The sequence below is a fragment of the Diaphorina citri genome, unplaced genomic scaffold (assembly GCF_000475195.1).
Source record: "Diaphorina citri unplaced genomic scaffold, Diaci psyllid genome assembly version 1.1 scaffold671, whole genome shotgun sequence".
Lineage (NCBI taxonomy): Eukaryota > Metazoa > Arthropoda > Insecta > Hemiptera > Psyllidae > Diaphorina > Diaphorina citri.
In genome coordinates, this window is record NW_007378104.1 from 91,165 (window position 1) to 110,358 (window position 19,194).

The window sequence follows — 19,194 nt, forward strand, 5'->3', positions numbered from 1 at the left end:
TACTTATCCAAGTATATCTACATTATTGTATACCAGTAATAATGGATTTCTCTTTCAATAAAAATAAACATCCCCCTAACCCCCACTCAGAGTAGAATTTTTCTTCCTCAATTTATTCGAGAAAAATAATAATCAAAAATGGTATATCTTTTCCCATTTTATTTTCATTCGCATTATTGTCTCGATTTTTTTCATGATTGTTTCTTTGTATTCGAACCATCTTTTTATTGTACCGACATTTTCTATATATTGAAGGTACGGTTTCTTTTGCAATTTTCATTGCTGCTCAAAACATTTGGATTTAAAAACTATGTCATTGAGTCATAACTACTTTGTCATTACCTTATGAGTCTAGCATTGATGAAAATAATTAACAAGATATAGGCCTAAAATAGGGACAGTAAAGTAGATGTTACCATGTCAGAGAAATCCATAAAGTTCTGGGAAATGCTGATGATTTAACAAGAACACAAACGATGGATTTCACTTACCTGAAACAAAGAAACAAGTGGAACAATTAATTACAACAACTACAATATTTTAACATTAACATAAATGTTCATAGCGTGGGTAATGAAGTTCATTAATATGCACACATGAAAAACATTTACTTTGGACAATTAATATTATTTCCTCTAGTTTGCAGAGAAGTAAATTCAAATGCGAATCCCAAAGTTTTCTGGATGAAAACTTTTTTTTTACAGCTGCATAAGAGGAATAAAACTGAGAAGAAAAGAAACTATCACTTTATTTTTTGAAGAATCCCAGACTAGAAAGCAAGGAGTTGTTACCAGAAACAGAAACTTTCATTTAGACAGCCTCTTGCCTGCCATTATACTAAAAACAAAAGTATACAAGACTTGATACTAGCTCGTATGGAACAAAGTTTTTTATTCTTGTTCAAAACATGCCATGCTACTAAAGCATGTACTATTGTGCTATATGAAATAAATAGTTGTATGTACTATGTGCTAGCATGTGTTACCTATATTTTAGGATTAATTATGCTTCTTTTTATTCCACACAAATCCTACAATACCTACTTAGAACGGTTCCTACTTACTGATACGGTAAGTACATATCTGCAAAGTATGAAATAAATAGTTGTATGTACTATGTGCTAGCATGTGTTACCTATATTTTAGGATTATGCTTCTTTTTATTCCACACAAATCCTACAATACCTACTTAGAACGGTTCCTACTTACTGATACGGTAAGTACATATCTGCAAATTTTCCACTTAGCAGCATCTATAGGTTCCAAAAATCCTGTACGCGTGTAATACCAGCAATATATAAAATGTTATTGCATAATCTGCAAATTTTACACTTTACAGCATCTAGCTTCCAGAAAACCTATTCACGTGTTATGGAAAACAATAAAATATTGTTGTGGGAAAATTCGATATCATTACAAATTTACATGGATATTATTTATTTAATGGGTATAAAGGAAATGGGAGCCCCAAATTCAAAAAGGACAAAGGATATTACAAAACCAAAGGCTAATAATGTGATAAAATAGTCATACCCATATTGAAAATAATTAGAGGATGTGTCAGTTACACCATTGCTGCACACTGAACAAGTACATATTAGCACTCTATCTAACTATGGCATACAGCATCTATAGGTTCCAAAAATCCTGTACGCGTGTAATACCAGCAATAAAATGTTATTGCATAATCTGCAAATTTTACACTTTACAGTATCTAGCTTCCAGAAAACCTATTCACGTGTTATGGAAAACAATAAAATATTGTTGTGGGAGAATTCGATATCGTTACAAATTTACATGGACATTATTTATTTAATAGGTATAAAGGAAATGGGAGCCCAAAATTCAAAAAGGTCAAAGGATATTACAAAACCAAAGGCTAATAATGTGATAAAATAGTCATACCCAACCATATTGAAAATAATTAGAGGATGTGTCAGTTACACCATTGCTGCACACTGAACAAGTACATATTAGCACTCTATCTAACTATGGCAGTTAGATAATGTATTTAATAAATATGGAGTTAGACAAAATAAATTTTATAATTTTATTTAGACTAATTCAGAGGATGTGCCAATTTCATCACTAGAGGAAGTACCTACAGTTTTCGCCTCTCTTGGCTAACCGATTTGGCAATAGAATGAATAAAGTATGACGTAATTGTGCTAAAATAAAAGTAAACCACCAAAGTATACACAACGTCCTAAATTTAGCACAAAGGGTTTTGGCCACAGGATTTACTCCCGCACGAAGAAAACTAAACCTGACGTTCCCAGCACTAGAACAATGGCCGCAGCTCCTGCATATAGATCCCTCAAAATAAAAGTAAACCACCAAAGTATACACAACGTCCTAAATTTAGTACAAAGGGTTTTAGCCACAGGATTTACTCCCGCACGAAGAAAACTAAACCTGACGTTCCCAGCACTAGAACAATGGCCGCAGCTCCTGCATATAGATCCCTCATTAAAATACAATTAGAACAACATGGAAACATGAAACCCAGCACCAAAAAAGAAAAGAGGAAAGAGAAAACTGAGGAGGAAGAAAAGAGAAGAAGAAACTGGAGGGGAAGGAGAAAAATGAAGCTTGACAAATGAGATTTTACTCGGTTCCTCGTTTATCAAACAGGGATTCAAAACGGTGGTAGGTACCCACTTCACCACTGCCCCCCTCTCCAGTCCTGTCAGACTTTACACACAGGGATGTTTCATGAGGTGCAGGCCTTAACGGTGCTAAGTATAATGAAGAGGTGTCTAACGGTATGATGTAGGAAAAATAAGTACGTATAGTATATCGTAGCTAAAATATGCGTCAAAAGTTATTTCGAAGACCCGTTAGACACCTATACCTACTTGAACAGTCCTGTTTCTCAATCTAACAGGGGTGTTTCATGAGGTACAGGCCTTAACGGTGCTAAGAAGTATAATGAAGAGGTGTCTAACGGTATGATGTAGGAAGAATAAGTACGTATATCGTAGCTAAAATATGTGTCAAAAGTTATTTCGAAGACCCGTTAGACACCTATACCTACTTGAACAGTCCTGTTTCTCAGTCTAAAGTTCCTGCTTGCAACTATTATCTAAAGTTCCTCCTTGCAACTATTCCATTTAGAAACATTCCTTTGATATTTTACTAAAATGGTCTGTTTTTTACGATAAAGTAATTTTTTTTTTCCAAGATTAAATTTACACGGAGGGAGCGAAGACTACGTATTCAGCAAAGATTACGATATCAAGATCCAAACATTGGATAATCAGAAATCTCGTGTTCAGGCCCTGGATGACTGGATACCTCATCCTCCTTTCTAGAACATTTTCTAAATGCAACTATTCCATTTAGAAACATTCCTTTGATGTTGTACTAAAATGTTCTGTTTTTTAAGATAAAGTCATTTTTTTCCAAGATTAAAGGAGGGAGCGAAGACTACGTATTCAGCAAAGATTACGATATGAAGATCCAAACATTGGATAATCAGAAATCTCGTGTTCAGGCCCTGGATGACTGGATACCTCATCCTCCTTTCTAGAACATTTTCTAAAATATAAAATTATGGTATAATACTGGCGAAGACGATGGTGAAAGCAAGAACTAGCGGTTGAGTAGGAGGAAGAAAAAGAAACACAAGAGACAAAAAGATAGAAGGGGAAGATGGAGGAGAGAGAATAGGAGAATAGAAAGGATTACTTTGTAAATTTGTCAAGTAATGGTGACACTTGGAATAATACTGCGGGGAAAAAAAAGAACGAACAAGAAAACGGGACGAAAATAGGGAACAAAACAGGAAGGAAAAAGAATTAAAAATTAATGAAGGAATACAAAAGGAAATAGAAGAGAACCGAGAGAAAGATGTAAGGAAAAATTCAACAAATAGGTAAGAGAATTGAATAGAAATTTGAGGAACAAAACAGGAAGGAAAAAGAATAGAAAATTAATTAAGGAATACAAAAGGAAATAGAAGAGAACCGAGAGAAAGATGTAAGGAAAAATTCAACAAATAGGTAAGAGAATTGAATAGAAATTTGAAAAACTTGAAAATAATAAAAAAATATACATAAATATATAGATAAAAGAAATGTGAAATTTATAGCGCTATTCAAATCCCTACATGAATAGGTAAATATGTTTCTAGGGTCTACCTATTTAATTTGAAAAACATAGTAGGCAGGTACGTACTTGCAGATATTATGTGCTTATGTATATTCTGGTACAAGTGCACTTAGTCATAGCAGTACAGATTAGAGAATGATTTACATATCATGAAAAATTTATTTACTTTTACTTTACCAAGTTACCTGCAAACACAACAAGTTCAGAGTAAAGTAATCTCTAAAAAAAATTAGCAAAGGTTTACACGCATGATTTAAAAACATCAATACACAAGACAAAAATAATTATTATGAAGTACGAACATAAAAGATAACAAGATATAAAATAAATATACTCGCATTCTCCCCCTTTCTCCAAATGCCTAACCCTACAAAACATAAAAGTTTTCACAACTGATAACTCTCATAAGTATTACTTGCGCCAAAATGTAAACACAACTTTTACTCATGAATTATTTCAAATATGGAAAAACCTCACATTCAGCCATAAATACACAAAAATGTACATAAACAGCACCAATGAGTACACATTAGATAGTAGGTATTATCAAAATAAACAAAAATATCTCTGGAAACATTTACCAATGTGTGTTTGAAAAATATTTCAGACTTTTTATTTATTTTTGTTCAATATTTATTTTTGATAGCAAAAGAGAAAACCAAGTCAGCAGACTGAAAAATTTCGACAGCACCAATGAGTACACATTAGATAGTAGGTATTATCAAAATAAACAAAAATATCTCTAGAAACATTTACCAATGTGTGTTTGAAAATATTTCAGACTTTTTATTTATTTTTGTTCAATATTTATTTTTGATAGCAAAAGAGAAAACCAAGTCAGCAGACTGAAAAATTTCAATCAGGAATTTAGCATCACATATTGGAGCAGCACTTTGCTGGACACATAGGCGAGTATTATCTTTATGAAAAATGATTAATACGTTTCAATCTTTAGTGTTAATCTGAATCTTTGGTATATCAAGGAACTCAGCCATTTCGCATCATTCTGACCAAGATGGCTTCACCTTGAGGGAATAGAGAAAGTCCGTCTCAATTCCGATGATCTACCGCTGGGCTTTTTTTCCCGCGAATCTTTCTCTTGATTTTTGACGTTAGAATTCGATTCCTGCAGTGTTTGCAGACAGTTTTCATTTAGTGACTTTAGTGTCGTTCAGAGGACGTTTTTACTTATATGACAACGTCTTTCTGAAGGAACCAAATAAACCCATCTCGGTACTTACTGCTCTTCGTTTTCCTAGTCGTTGTAACAGGACACGAAAATTGTTTCTCTATCGAAACCGACAATGTGAATAGATTAAAGATATTTATAGCGACTGCAATTGCCCTGACTACTATAGAAACGACACCATTAATTGCAACCCAATGACAATCAATAGCGAATACGTAATTACTCCAAGCTTCAGCATAAAACATTGAAGTATAAATTGCTGAATCAGACATCGATATGTTCGAGTGCTCTTGGAAGCGAAAATCAAAATACTGCAGATACTGCAACTCATTATGATAATGATAATGCTAATAATAATACTGAACTTGATGATGATGTTGATGCTCTTTTCTGAACTTTCTGCTACATAAATAGGAAACTTTCTAGAGCAGAAACTTGCATGTATCGTATTTTAAAATATGTAGAGTACCTATACGTTATGAGCTTGCTGCCTGGCAGTTGCAGAGCTGCGTATCACACTTATAATTCACAAGCTTTATTGTTCCAGTAATAGAGATAACAAGAGCAATATAGTGAGACATACACGGAGGTAAAAATATGAGCGTGTATCAGAGAATTCCACGGAAAAAGTGCACGGAGTACGTATAAGAAATAAGATATATTGTAACGTGGTAAGATATATGGGAAGTACAGTGTAGGTACGTCTTACTTGAAGCAAACCAAAGATGAAAAATTATATCTCCTCAGGAACATACATCACATGGAATGTTCAAAAATGTAAAGCTGAACATACTATATCAATATTCCATGTACAGGGTGGCTTATGAGAGAGAAAATACAAAATGAAAATCCAAAACTTCTGTGGAATCTTTCAAGAAAGTGGATACACGTATTCAACTATTCGCAAAGGTTATGTCAGATTGTATGCAGTACTCTCCATCTAGAGAGGCTAAAAAATTGCTCTAGATCCATAGAGCAATATGGACCTAGCACCTAAGGGATCATGTCCATTTCTCTCAGGTCACCCTGTATTCTCATGGTGAAGAATACTCGTGTGTGCCCTATTGCATTATAATCTATACATAATCTACATTATACATATGTATTACATAAGCATATATACGTACAAACATAAGCAACAATAATCCCTACCCAGGTAAATGATAAACATTACAGTGTACCAACACAAGGGAAACATAGATAAGTAGCACTCAAACATAAGCAACAATAATCCCTACCCAGGTAAATGATAAACATTACAGTGTACCAACACAAGGGAAACATAGATAAGTAGCACTACAGTCTGCCCACCATTGTTTGGGATCCTGTACACCTGTCTGACCGCAACCCACAACACCTATTAATAACTTTCGCGTTATAGAAACCTACTTTATGCATGCTGCATTTTAAGTTTTCTGGATACTAACTTGTCGTCTGCCCACCATTGTTTGGGATCCTGTACACCTGTCTGACTGCAACCCACAACACCTATTAATAACTTTCGCGTTATAGAAACCTACTTTATGCATGCTGCATTTTAAGTTTTCTGGATACTAACTTGTTACCAAAAGGAAAAATTTGAGGATTATAATATTACTATTTGAGCGTCTTTATAATATTCAAAAGGCAATGACTACCCTGGCAAGTAAACCACGTGAACAAATTTAGAATTCAGACAAAATTACAGCAAGGATTTAGCAAAGGAATGAAGAAATTGGGCAAACCTCGATTTTGCTCGCAGAGAAAAAGAAAAACAAGGAACTTTAATACTTCGAAAAAGCCAAATGTTATTACGTACAATAGCAAAAGCTCATGGGGTAGTATACAAGCCTTTTCAAGAGTGTGAAAGCTAGAGAGCTCTATACAGAGAAGAAAGAATACTCTCCCTCTCTTGAAATCTCGGAAAATCTTTTCAATGTAAGTTTTCTAATCTGAAAGTGTTTACAAGAAAAACAAAACCACTTGGAAGCCAAAAAGCTTTTAACAATCTTATAGAAAAAGGCTTATTATTTTGTGTGTTGGTACCCTTTAGACTTGAGAAAGAAGGGAAAATAGAAATCCGTTCAACCCTTTGATAAGCAATAAGCCACTTTGATAAAAAGACAAAAGCTTGCACTAATCTGGCCACTCATGCAAGAGCTACAGAGAGACTTTGGTACATTACTATTAGTACAACAACAACAACAAAATGCCTTTAGCAAGATTATTTTTCTCCTTCCTTGATCTTTAGGTACATCTTTATTCTGTTTTTATACGGAATAGACTATTTATTCTTTCTCGACCTGAAATTAAGACAACTTTTCATTTTGTTTTTGAATTAATCTCTTGTCGTTTACTCTCTATTTCATTGTTCTACATTGGTTTTGTAACATGTTCTTACAGTAGGGCAGAGAGACTTTGGTACATTACTATTAGTACAACAACAACAAAATGCCTTTAGCGAGATTATTTTTCTCCTTCCTTGATCTTTAGGTACATCTTTATTCTGTTTTTATACGGAATAGGCTGTTTATTCTTTCTCGACCTGAACTTAAGACAACTTTGCTCTATTTTCATTTTGTTTTTGAATTAATCTCTTGTCGTTTACTCTCTATTTCATTGTTCTACATTGGTTTTGTAACATGTTCTTACAGTAGGTATTCATGCTAAATCAATGACCAATGTTTCCCAAAACTACGAAAGAAAAGAACAAACACGGGGTTAAGATTAGACCTTGTTTATAATGATACATTATGATGTAACTGGGGGAATGAGGAGAAGAAAAGAAAAATAAGAGAAAGTAAAAATAATTTCCAGAAAAGTAATTTTCGTAGAAAGCGATCTTGCTGCCTTCTACTTGGAGAGAAAAAATATGAAGGAGCTCACCCCCCCCCTCCCCCCCTTGTTTTGTTGCAATTTCATTTTGAGTGGAAAAGATTAGAAATTGCGTTCTCTAACATCATTCTCTTTCACTTGGGACTAAAGGTCTCTTGTATAGGTTTCACATGGAGAGAAATGTTCCACTCTCGACCAACATTTTGAGTTTCGTTTATGTTTTTAGTTTGATAACTATGCAGCTAATAGGGAGCGCGCAGCGCGACCGTATTTTTTATTATTTTCTACAGTTCGGACCATGCCTTTTCTACAAGTTTGGCCATGCCTCGAGATGAACTAGCGGGATTCCGGAGCGAAGCGACGGAATTCAGCTAGTAGGTACCAATGGTACCATATGTACATTTTCTTCTTCTTTTTCGGATTTAACAAATGTACCTGGATTCAAATTATAATATGCAAATTACATTGGTGACCCGAAAGGGTTGAATTCAAATCCCCATGATGAAGTACGAGTGGATTCAAATTATAATATGCAAATTACATTGGTGACCCGAAAGGGTTGAATTCAAATCCCCATGATGAAGTACGAGTAAGTATAAAGATAAGAACAAAGGAAGATTTATAACCGAGAAGTTAATAAATCTTAATGAAAATGTAGACTTCAGCTTTTATTGTTAACTCAGATTCAAATTATAATATGCAAATTACATTGGTGACCCGAATGGGTTGAATTCAAATCCCCATGATGAAGTACGAGTAGGTATAAAGATAAGAACAAAGGAAGATTTATAACCGAGAAGTTAATAAATCTTAATGAAAATGTAGACTTCAGCTTTTATTGTTAACTCAGTCATGTTAAGTGAATTTTTGACAAAATTTGTTCATTTTCCTTTTGAAATAAATTAGTAGATATAGCTAGTTATAACAGGTGTCTAAGTTAGTGTACTTAACATAAGAGAAGTGGTCATCGTTGGACCAAAGAAGGAGATTTCGCCCTCTTCAGGATTCCTTCTGAATCGACAGATATCTACAAAGATAGACTGACACCTTTAAGGAAGAGTAGTACGTACCATGATAAGATTCATAGCTTTCTCCATTTATGGCTCAAAACTATATCATTTGATAAACTTACATACCTACCTACAAAGGCCCAGAGAGGTTAATTCATCTCAAAAATTTATACGAATCCATACGCTATGTAATTTGATAGGTTCACAAGAAGGAATTAAAACAATATTACGCAACTCAGGCATAAAACTGAGGCTTAGAATTTCACGAGGTGAAAATTTTCAAGGTCTGCGATTAATTTAAACTTCAGGTAATGTTACATCATTTTAAAAGGATCCGAGCAACATTTCGAAAGGGTCATTTTTTTACTAGTTTCATCATTGGCACGATTGCTTGTAATGATATTAAAATTTCTAAACATATACATAAATACGTATATGCTATTAATATATTTAGGTATATGCAACTCGTAAGATCCTGCTCTGTTTTCCTATTTTCAAGGTCTGCGATTAATTTAAACTTCAGGTAATGTTGCATCATTTTAAAAGGATCCGAGCAACATTTCGAAAGGGTCATTTTTTACTAGTTTCATCATTGGCACGATTGCTTGTAATGATATCAAAATTTCTAAACATATACATAAATACGTATATGCTATTAATATATTTAGGTATATGCAACTCGTAAGATCCTGCTCTGTTTTCCTATACTCAATTTGACAAAGACGCTAACAAAGCACATCTAGGAAAAACACAAATGGCAGCCAGGACAAAGTTGATTACTCACTATTTCACAGCTAACCAGAGAGGTGTAAAGTTTTGGTGGTTAACATTAAAGAGCCTGGGGAAGAGGGGGAGGCGGAGAAGGAGGGATGGAGGAGAGGGAAGGGGAAAAGAAGGGATCCAGAAGAGAGGAGAGAGATAAGGAGGGATCGGATAGGAGAGAGGGGGGAAAAGGAGGGAAGATAGGAGAGGAGGGGAAGGAGTTATAAATTTGCCTTTGCCTGCCCCCTCCAACTTCTTGACTTGGGTTGAAGCACGTATACCTTTTAATTAATGTTCCATTGATATACCTTCGGCCTTTAAGGTTCGTGTTTATGTTGGGAAATCTCACATCAGATTAATCAGAGAAGACGCATTAACAAAACAAATTGGGTGCTAGTGAAATAGACCTAACAACACCGCCTCGGCCGGGGGAGATTGAGAGAGGGTAGTGTTTAGCAAGCCAGGCAAGAGAGGTTGTTGAGAACGCTTGGAGATAAGAGGAAAGAGATAAATGAATGTGCGAGGGTCAGAAGGAAAAGAAGAGTAGATGAGTATGAGGGAGAGAAGGAGGAGATCATAACACAGAAAAGAGGGCGTGAAAAAGGTAGAAAATGAGTAAAAGTAAAGGGTAAGAGAATGGAGACGGGGTAGGAAAAGATAGAGAAGGAGGAAGAGGATGGTGACAGAGATAAAGTGGGAGGTGGAAAAGGAAGAAATTGAGAGAGGGGTAAAAGTATGGCGAACGGATAAGGAGGACGAAAGAGGATGCTAAAAGGGCGACGTAAAAAGGTGGAAATTGTAGAACACGAGAAAGGGGTAGAAGTGAGGACCGAGTGTGAATAAGAGAATAAAGCGCAAGTTTGGAAGTGTAAAGCAAATATGTACGTAAATGCCTGGTTTCACATTTTATTTAAAAGCAGAATAGAACGTGCAAAGGATTCTCCCTCAGGTTGTTTCATAGAAAAGTGCTCGAAAAGGTATGTATCGTATTTTGTTATTTTGAAGTCCTTCTGTCTGTATTGTGTTGTTCTGTTAACACTAAACACTGAAACTGAAATTAGACCAAAATTATTGTGTAGCAAAAAATATGGAATGGAAGCAGTCCAATAGCTCTGTTGGATTTTCGGCAGCAGTCAATTGGACTCGTCGTTTGTAGTGATATTTATGTAAATAAACAATAATGTACCTTCCATTGTTACTCAGAAAATTATTTGTTGTCTTTCCTATCTGTGCTTTGTTTTTCTTCTGCCTTCCATTTCTTTCTCTTCCCCTCCACCTTTCTCCCTCCCATTCCTTCCCCTCCGTCTTCCCTAATCCGTTTCCTCCTAAATAACCTCCCTTAAAGTCTCCATAAAACCCCAAACTAACCCTATACATTACCGAGAACACGACTAATAAATTTATTCGTTCCTATGGACGCCTCAGTGTGCTCTCTCAAGTAAAACTTTGAATTATTGTATGTGTGTGAGACTCTTTGAAATATTTTCTTTTGTTTCCAAACTCTTGCTTGTTGAGAAAACTTTAGCGCCACCTCTATACCCCTCCTCAGCCACCTGGCTCAGTCAACATTTTCCAACACACAATTTTATAAGAACACACTCTCATAGTCACACTCCTACATACACAGAACTGCCAACATATATTCCGCATAATGAGAACATAAACCCACCTATATTGTACACAATTAGAACTCACATACCTACATTTAAGTCCCATAGGTAAGTGTGAAAGGGTTTCCCGTCTGAATTCGCGGGGTGAACTTTATTTCATACCTATTTATTTTGCAAGCCACGAGTTTTGGTTGCAGAATTTCCCCCCATGGGGAGTATACCTATTTACGTTTACATTTTATTTAGGTGCCTTATTTAACACGGATTTTCACGCCCTACTAATATGTGTGTTTCATAAGCAGATTATTTTGGTTCTGGGTTTCCAACCCTTCCACTACTGGTGGATTACATATTGAATGATTTTTTGGTTGGTCAGGTAGATGTAGAGGGGATACTGAGTAAATTTGTGAATTCAGTTGATTCTAACTTTAATATTGAATTGTATTGTAAACTATCCCATCTGGATTTCTGGGTAAACAAATTTTGAATCTTAAACTTGATCAAGGTTTACTCCACATAATGATCAATATCGGGGTTATAGCAATCTATGATTTAATCAAAATAAAGAAGTAGTCCCAATGATATCAAACTCCTTATTGTAGCACCATGTGCCCTTCCATGACAGTCAAAAGTTAAAGCAGCCAGGGTTCTAGGCATTGTATTACTAGTTCATTCAAACAAGCAGAAAACAGTCATATAAAACGCACCAATCATTAAATGAAAATTGAAAATAAATCGGGACTGAAAAGGTCAAATGTGTTTGAAGATAAGGAATAGATGAAAGCTGCTTTGAGTACTAAAAATGAGAGCAAAGGTAAAAGCGAATCATATTAGGGGGAAATGTAACACCTTCTCAATAAGTCCATAGAAGATTGTACCTTTCTTAAAGTCATAAAGAAGAGTAAGAACCTAAGAACACTTTTTCATACTATTGAAAAGGGCAACATTCTGTTATTCTGTTAGAAAAGTCCCCAATCCATTTTGCTTTCCAAAAATACGAAAATGAATCAAGGTTCTCAGAATCAAAATTATGATTCTCATTGAATTAATCAGTCAGCGCACCTGCAGTTGTTATATGGTTGAATAACGTTCGGGACATTGGTGAATTGTAATTGTTCAGGGAATCAGTTCGAAAACTCCTTGGGAAACAAACACATATGAAATGTACGTGGGAAGAGAAAGCTAGTTTTATATAGGTTATAACTGGTTCCTACTCATTATCGTTTTCAGCAATTGGTTCGACGAATTTCAATCAGCAATTGAAGCTCCCTCCAGTCATCCGAACGCTCCCGAATGTCAGTATTCAAACGTCATATTAACATAATGTTACCCACAATGGGAGGGGGCTAGGGTGCAGGCAGCCCCAATCGAGTGACTGGGTCCCGGAACTCTATCAGAAAGCTTGACATTTAATATGGAATTCCACCACCCCAAGTCAGGGGAAATATCCCAATGGATTTCTTCCACAGCAAGTCTCCTAAAACTTGTAGCATCCTATCACTCTATATTTCTCAGAGGAATCCCTTAAGAGCGTAAACACGACCTGTCGCTCAAAATGATCTTGGTCACAAAAGATCTAATCTGGCCGCGTGACCTGGGTCTAAAGCCAATGACCCTTGAGAGGACTGGAGCTTAGAGAGGACTACAAGAAATACCGAGACTAGATATTATAATAGTCAGACCTGAGACTGAACTGGGCGATAAAAAAAAGAACAATTGTGTTGACAAAAACTCCACGGAAAAAAATAATGTAAACGAAAAAAAGCTCAAAGGCAAAGTTTTTTTTTTTTTTACAAATTTCGTCCTTCACGTTAATATTATTTTACAAGATGTCTAGTGAAGCAAAAGCTAAAGTCTGAAATGCACGGTACATTTGACTTGAAATTTATTCTCCCTAGGGTTCAACATGATGACGTCATCAGAACATAAATTATCTCATCAAATTTCAGCGAAATAAAATCCTTGTCAAGAAAAGCGTAAGTCTCGCAGGTTTAATTTGAACGTTACATTATTCACGAAATGTGATATATGCTTCATCATATTCTGCAGCACACTTAGTTATATTCCCCGTGTAATATCAGGAATATTAGATATTAGGGGAATAGGTACTGCCGAATATGTTATTTGAGAAATTTTATTAAACCCTTATCTGACAGAGGTGTCGGTTTTGATGCTCTAAAATGAATGCTTTGAAAGCAAATAAATTTCTGCGTCCACAGATTCTACCAGGGTCCTTCTCCTTCGTCTATGAAGTCGAGCTTCTTGAAAAATGAACATAGCGTTCCCTTTATTAAGAGTGAGCGTTGTACAGAACAATGGTAAGTTATTAAACCCTTATCTGACAGAGGTGTCGGTTTTGATGCTCTAAAATGAATGCTTTGAAAGCAAATAAATTTTTGCGTCCACAGATTCTACCAGGGTCCTTCGTCTATGAAGTCGAGCTTCTTGAAAAATGAACATAGCGTTCCCTTTATTAAGAGTGAGCGTTGTACAGAACAATGGTAAGTTCAATTTTATTTAATAAATCGTTAATATCTTTCATATCTAAGAACATAGAACACACTCGTCCAAAATGAACAATCTTATATTATAGAAATAAATTTCTGCGTCCACAGATTCTACCAGGGTCCTTCGTCAATGAAGTCGAGTTTCTTGAAAAATGAACATAGCGTTCCCTTTATTAAGAGTGAGCGTTGTACAGAACAATGGTGAGTTCAATTTTATTTAATAAATCGTTAATATCTTTCATATCTAAGAACATAGAACACACTCGTCCAAAATGAACAATCTTATATTATAAAATCAAGATCCATTCACATTTCACACACTGATCGCTCCATCTCCTGAACCACAACACCTAGAAAGCTGAAATTTGGTAGGAATATTCCTTTTATGGTCTAGGTGTGCAATAAGAAAGGATTTTGCGAAAATCTAAACCGATCCTGAGATATGATCAATTTTTGATCGCTAAAATAACCATAAGAAATACACAGAGTGCAGAGACTGAGGGAGAGAAAACTTTTCCTCGCTCGCCTAATATTGAGTTTCGTTTATGTTTTTAGTTTGATAAAAATTTTCCACTCTCGACCAACATTTTGAGTTTCGTTTATGTTTTTAGTTTGATAACTATGCAGCTAATAGGGAGCGCGCAGCACAAGCTTGGTGCATCACATATTGGACCAGCACTTTGCTGGACACATGGGCGAGTGTTATCTTTATGAAAAATGATTAATACCTTTCAATCTTTAGTGATAATCTGAATCTTTGGTATATCAAGGAACTCAGCCATTTCGCATTATTCTGACCAAGGTGGCTTCACCTTGAGGGAATGGAGAAAGTCCGTCTCAATTCCGATGATCTACCGCTGGGCTTTTTTCCTGCGAATCTTTCTCTTGATTTTTGACGTTAGAATTCGATTCCTGCAGTGTTTGCAGACAGTTTTCATTTAGTGACTTTAGTGTCGTTCAGAGGAATTCGATTCCTGCAGTGTTTGCAGACAGTTTTCATTTAGTGACTTTAGTGTCGTTCAGAGGACGTTTTTACCTATATGACAACGTCTTTCTGAAGGAACCAAATAAACCAATCTCGGTACTTACTGCTCTTCATTTTCCTAGTCGTTGTAACACGACACGAAAATTATTTTTCTATCGAAACCGACAATGTGAATAGATTAAAGATATTTATACCGACTGCAATTGCCCTGACTACTATAGAAACGACACCATTAATTGCAACCCAATGACAATCAATAGCGAATACGTAATTACTCCAAGCGTAAAGTAGACAGATTCCTCTTACTCCTTCCACACAAACACGTGTGTTGAAACGTTATGTAGAAATTCTCAGTTCTCAAATACAGAGTAGCTAAGCAAACAATTACGTTAATGTAATAATATGTAATGTAATTATGTAAACAAAACAAATGTAATATTTTATACAGACAGAGAAGATGGGAAAAAGGAGAGACAGAAAAGGGAGAGGATGAAACAGAGATGGTAGCAAGAAAATTTTACATAGCTTAAATAAAGAACGTTCACCCTTTCTAAGGCAATTAATATTTATGCTCGCTCTCTCTCTCTCTCTCTCTTGCAGTCTCTTTTTCCTATCTATAAGTGGTCCTCCGCCTCTCTTCTTTCTCAAAATCTTCGTAGTAAAGACTATATTGATCAATGATCGTAACCTCCCCCCCTACACATATCAAGTTCGATTCCCCGCTGCGGCATGGATAAGTACTTTGGTTCCAAAAAGGAATTAGGTCCATTCAACTTCTTTTCCAAACCTATACCCGCCATCCCGTCAAACGTAGGCAAGTCAGCTTTCGTTATTCAAATTACCTACTCTCCAAACGTATTCACAATTCCTTGGCTATTTGAGAGACTTATGTTCATCCACTTGTTTATAATATCTTTTCATGTAGAGATGATACCAATAGCAAAGGACCTGGTGGAAGAATGCACAAATGCAGATCTTCAAGAAGTGCATCCCCCTCTCTCCTCACCTGACAAATAATTCCCATCTCCATGGCGACATAAACTTGAGAGACTCAAGTTCATCCACTTGTTTATAATATCTTTTCATGTAGAGACGATACCAATAGCAAAGGACCTGATGGAAGAATGCACAAATGCAGATCTTCAAGAAGTGCATCCCCCTCTCTCCTCACCTGACAAATAATTCCCATCTCCATGGCGACATAACAGGGGATTTTCCTCATGGCTGCTCTTCTTTGCCAGTTTATGGTCGTCATCCATCCCATCTTTCTCTGCATCTTTCTCTCCATCTTCTTCTCCTTCCTCCGCATTCCCCACTCACCCTTTTGTTTAGATTTTATAATAGAGCCATCACTGCCATCAGTCAATCGGATAGGAGAAAAGGAGGGAGGAGAGGAGAGGAGGGGAAGGAGTTATAAATTTGCCTTTGCCTGCCCCCTCCAACTTCTTGACTTGGGTTGAAGCACGTTTACCTTTTAATTAATGTTCCATTGATATACCTTCGGCCTTTAAGGTTCGTGTTTATGTTGGGAAATCTCACATCAGATTAATCAGAGAAGACGCATTAACAAAACAAATTGGGTGCTAGTGAAATAGACCTAACAACACCGCCTCGGGCGGGGGAGATTGAGAGAGGGTAGTGTTTAGTAAGCCAGGCAAGAGAGGTTGTTGAGAACGCTTGGAGATAAGAGGAAAGAGATAAATGAATGTGCGAGGGTCAGAAGGAAAAGAAGAGGAGTATGAGGGAGAGAAGGAGGAGATCATAACACAGAAAAGAGGGCGTGAAAAAGGTAGAAAATGAGTAAAAGTAAAGGGTAAGAGAATGGAGACGGGGTAGGAAAAGATAGAGAAGGAGGAAGAGGATGGTGACAGAGATAAAGTGGGAGGTGGAAAAGGAAGAAATTGAGAGAGGGGTAAAAGTATGGCGAACGGATAAGGAGGAGGAAAAGAAAGAGGAGAGGAAAGAGGATGCTAAAAGGGCGACGTAAAAAGGTGGAAATTGTAGAACACGAGAAAAGGGTAGAAGCGAGGACCGAGTGTGAATAAGAGAATAAAGCGCAAGTTTGGAAGTGTAAAGCAAATATGTACGTAAATGCCTTTCAAATACAACTTGTTTTCATTTGAACTTTGAAATGGGAAGAAGAGTCCCATTTCATCAACAAGACAGAGTGTCCAGGGAGAGAAAGATCATAGAAACTGATGTAATCTGGTAATCGATGTTATTTTCCCCGGGACAAATGACCAGGTAATTGGCTGGATAGCCTAATATCCTAGATGTTATAAAGCCCCATAAAAAGAAAATTTTCGAAGGGAACTGAGAGTATAAAAACGTCGAACGGGTCAAAAAGGAAGGGGAGTAGGTACTTGAATATATGTAGACATATGAAGGTATATTTATGCAACTTTAGGAAGATTGTTCACAAAGTGTTGATAATCCTTTACCTTTTCTCTACCCAGATGGAAACATATTTTTCTCACTAATACTGCGCCAAAAAAACGAACAGCACCAGATGTCAGCTTTATATTATTCCAACTCGGAAAACAAATTACCATATTCACGAATTAGAATCCAAAGGGAAGAAAAGCAGGGCCAGGTGAAACGCGGGTATCCTTTACACGACACATTGGAAATGGGGAGTATACCTATTTACGTTTACATTTTATTTAGGTGCCTTATTTAACACGGATTTTCACGCCCTACTAATATGTGTGTTTCATAAGCAGATTATTTTGGTTCTGGGTTTCCAACCCTTCCACTACTGGTGGATTACATATTGAATGATTTTTTGGTTGGTCAGGTAGATGTAGAGGGGATACTGAGTAAATTTGTGAATTCAGTTGATTCTAACTTTAATATTGAATTGTATTGTAAACTATCCCATCTGGATTTCTGGGTAAACAAATTTTGAATCTTAAACTTGATCAAGGTTTACTCCACATAATGATCAATATCGGGGTTATAGCAATCTATGAATAATTTGTATATTATTACAACTTTTAGGGACAAAAACAAGCCTGAGGGGGCTACGGCCCTGGTGTTGACTTAGATCAGATACCTTATGAATTCCTGCCACTACTGCCTTCTTATTCTATTACCAGGAAGTTCTGTTTTCTAACCTAGATATTTCGGTGTGAATAGGTGGCAAATAATGACGTCAAAGAGATATTCTAATTTTAGAATCTTCGGTATTCAAAGGGATGATACGTTGAGCATAAAATATTTACCTTATGAATTCCTGCCACTACTGCCTTCTCATTCTATTGCCAGGAAGTTCTATTTTCTAACCTAGATATTTCGGTGTAAATAGGTGGCAAATGATGACGTCAAAGAGATATTCTAATTTTAGAATCTTCGGTATTCAAAGGGATGATACGTTGAGCATAAAATATTTTTGAGCAGTTTAGTGCCTTGCGCTCTCTCTCTCTCTCTCTCTCTCTCTCTCTCTCTCCTTCTCTCTCTCTCTCTCCTTCTCTCTCTCTCTCTTTTAGTTCCTCTCCATCAGGACTTTTTTTCCTGCTAAAAAATGCGAACTTCATAAATGATGGAACTTTGCCAGCGAAAATATCTACCATCCCCTCTTCCTCTCTGTATACTGTACTAGTAAGTCGTCCTTATTGACGCAAAGAGGAAGGGGGGAGGGGGGGGGAGACAGGATTTGAGAGTGAAATTCTTTAAAAGACGGAAGAAATATGACGGGAAGAATAACATCCATCCGCTTTAGTAATCAGGGCACAGAGGGAGTTCAAACCTGCCTCCATGGGCGGGATATACTTTGTGTGAGCACATTATTTGAACATCTTTCTGAAGGTACACAGCATCTTTTTTTAACAATAAAATTATTCCCTATTACAGAGATTATATTGTTTAAAAACCTCCAGAAGTTGGTTCAGTGAAGAGGGCATGTTATGCCACAGAATAAATAAACAAGCAGGGTCCGTCCCTCCGGGAATTTTTTAGCCCGTATTGATTAGAGAAAATCAGTACCTATGTACCTACCTAATTGTTTAATATTCAGTTTATTATTATTCTTGATTTGATTTTTTGATTTTACATTTATGTAATGATTTAAAATCAAGACTAGAGCCCGTTCTCCCTTTATTCCCAATATAATGTTCAAGTCACCCATCCATTTATTGGCCGCAAAAACCAGTTTTTTTGGTTTTTTGGCTTTATGGTTTTCTGGACAAAATTTGCACCACCATTTT